Source organism: Pteropus alecto, unplaced genomic scaffold (assembly GCF_000325575.1).
Source record: "Pteropus alecto unplaced genomic scaffold, ASM32557v1 scaffold45, whole genome shotgun sequence".
NCBI classification, from domain to species: domain Eukaryota; kingdom Metazoa; phylum Chordata; class Mammalia; order Chiroptera; family Pteropodidae; genus Pteropus; species Pteropus alecto.
Window position 1 is genome coordinate 13128714 of NW_006442491.1, and position 2956 is coordinate 13131669.

The 2956-nt window shown below is 36.4% G+C and overlaps 1 pseudogene; it reads right to left on the reverse strand.

Annotated features, from left to right (window-relative positions):
• Positions 1 to 2390: 2390 nt before the first annotated feature.
• Positions 2391 to 2508, reverse strand: LOC112471081 (annotated as a pseudogene).
• Positions 2509 to 2956: the final 448 nt, after the last annotated feature.

A 2956-nucleotide genomic window follows, 5' to 3' on the forward strand; every position in this document is an offset into this window, starting at 1 on the left:
GGGTTCAGTCGGTGTAGGGTGTAGGGTGTAGGAATAGACCGGGCCACAGGCTGGGACTTCCGCTGTGCATGACGTAAGGTAGGCATCCAATTTCATTATTTTTCATGTGGCTGTGCTGTTGTCTCAGCCCCATTTTTAAAAAGACTTCTTTCCCCGTTGCCTGTTTTCAGTATCCCGTCAAAAATCAGTTGACCACAAATGTAAAGGTTTACTTTTGGACTGTAAATACTATTTTATTGATTAATATGTGATTTTATGCTGTTTTAATTACTATAACTTTGTAATAAGTTTTAGAATTGAGAAGTGTGAGTCCTCTCGCGTTTTTCTTCTTTTTCAAGATCGTTTTGGCCACGTTGTGCTTCTTGCATTTTCATATAAATTTTAGGTTCTGTTTTTCAATTTCTAAAAAAAAAAAAAAATCTGAAATGTTGATAAGTTTGCACTGAATTTGTAGACCCACTTTATTTATTTATTTATCTATTTATTTATTTCTTTATTTATTGGTGATTGTAAATACCCTCAGTATGCTGAGGAATTGTAAATATACCTAATCCAGACATGTTAGAAATTTTAGAGTTGTATATCTAACTGCCCACTCAGGTCATCTCTCAGGCATCTCAAACTTATCACAAAGCAACTCGTGGTGTTTCTCCCCATCACCTGGACTTCCTCTAGCCACCCCCTCCTAGTTAATGACACCCTTGTTTACCTAGTGGATTTCACCGTGTATCGGATCAGATTCTTTTGGCTATGGGTAGACGTAAAAAGGTTTATTTTCTCATGAAAAAGAAATCTGGAGGTATGTATGCATGCCTAGCATGTGAGTGCCTGCCTTCTGAAAAATCTGGCCATTGTCTTCCTGGTCTAAATTGACTGCTAAAATTATAATTTCACATCTGAGTTCCAGACACAAAGGTTTAGGTAGAGAAAAGTAAGGCCATGCCATCTTTCTTTTAAGGAAACATCTCAAAAGGCCTCAACACGTCTACTTATATTTTATTAGCCAGTGTTTAGTGACATATACAGTAACCATGGATAGCTGAAAGTGATACAGAAAAATATAAATCTTATCTGGGACCCTTGGCACACCAAATAAATTTAGGGTTATATTGTTAAGATGGAAGTGAGTTGATGGATGTTTTGGGGTAGGAAATTAATGTAAAATCATCCTGTAAATGTCATTTCCTTTTTCCCCCCTTTCACTCAAACCATCAAAAAATTCTGTTCAGTTTACTCTCCAATAGTACATTAAATTACTTCACTTTCTATCTCCAGTGTCTTTTATTCAAGTCATCATCATATTTTGCTGGCAGGAATATTCTGTTATCTCTGCTGCTACTCTTTGCCCCTATATTCTCCAAACATCTGTCAGAGTAACATTGTACAGATGCAAATCTGATAACATTGTTTCCTAGCTTAAAACTTCTTTATAGTTCTCTTTGCCCTTGGAGCCCTTAGAGTTACCCCTATAGCTTTGCATTATTGGCCACTGCCTGTATCTCATACCATGTTCTCTTCACTTTCTTCGATTTGACCACATGGACCTTTTCAGTCCCTCACACGCATTGGTATTGGCCACTGCCTGTATCTCCAGCTTAACTCATACCATGTTCTCTTCACTTTCTTCGATTCGACCACATGGACCTTTTCAGTCCCTCACACGCATTGTGCTTCCTGTCGCAGAGCACACGCCACTGCCTCTGTTGAAATGCATTTTCTTCCCTCTTTGACTAAACAAATACCTTTCATCCTTTGGATCTCTTTTATGAGGTCATATTCCCATATTATAAGCTCCAACAGCTTCTCTCTGTAGTGCTGAGGTAATTTCACATTTATGTGATTTACTGTTCTTCCATTACCCAGTAAGCTCCATGAGGGCAGACATATCTTTATTTTGCCCGTCATTGTATTCGTAGAATAGCATTTAGCATTTAGCATTGTATTCGTAGAATAGCATTTAGCATTTAACACAGCCAATAAATCTTGGTTAAATGAATTGGATAATGAATTGAAGAGATATGAGGCGGGTATCAGTGTTTTTGAGCTTCATAATTACAAAATTAGGACTGACAAATTGGATTTTTGGAAAGCAGCATTGTTAAAAGAAAACATTATTATGTGTCCAGTGCCCAACAACTTTTGGGCAACTTTTCTTGTGATTGTGTGATCTCATTCATTCATCTAACAGATGTTGAGGACCCAGTGCATGTCCTGTCACTTGCTGTTTGTATGTGGATTTTATTCAATAAGTACATATAGTACCGTAAATGTATTTTTTCTTTCTCTCTCTCTTTTTTTTTTAGGTGAGGCAACCCTTAGTTGACTTCATAGATTGTAAGGACCTCTTACAATCATCTTACAATCTCTTTTTCAAAAAAATTTTTTTTTTATGCCTACAGCACCTGGTCTTCCTAAGTGGTCTCCCATCCAAGTACTAACCAGGCCCACCCTGCTTAGCTTCCGAGATCAGATGGGATTGGGCTTGTTCAAGGTAGCATGGCCGTAGACTGTATTTTTTCTTCCTATTGATTTTCTTAATAACATTTCCTTTACTCTAGTTTACTTTAGTGGAAGAATATAATGTATAATACATATAACCTACAAAATATGTGTTAATCACCTATGTTATCGGTAAGGCTTCTGGTCAATAGTAGCTTATTAATAGTTAAGTTTCTGGGGTGTCAAAGGTTATATGTGGATTTTTGACTGCACAGTGCTCCCTACCCCCGAATTGTTAAAGGGTCAACTATACATATTTATTAATATTTATTATGTATACTATATAAATTAGAGAATATAAATAATACAAAATATATTAGAATCACCATTTTGGTCACTCAAACTTTATAGATTTTTGTTTTCTCACATATAATATGTGTAGGTTGTACTAATCTTGGAGGACTTCCCTAGATTTCAGTGTCTGGAATTCTGAGTCAGTTTGAATTCTACCACTAAA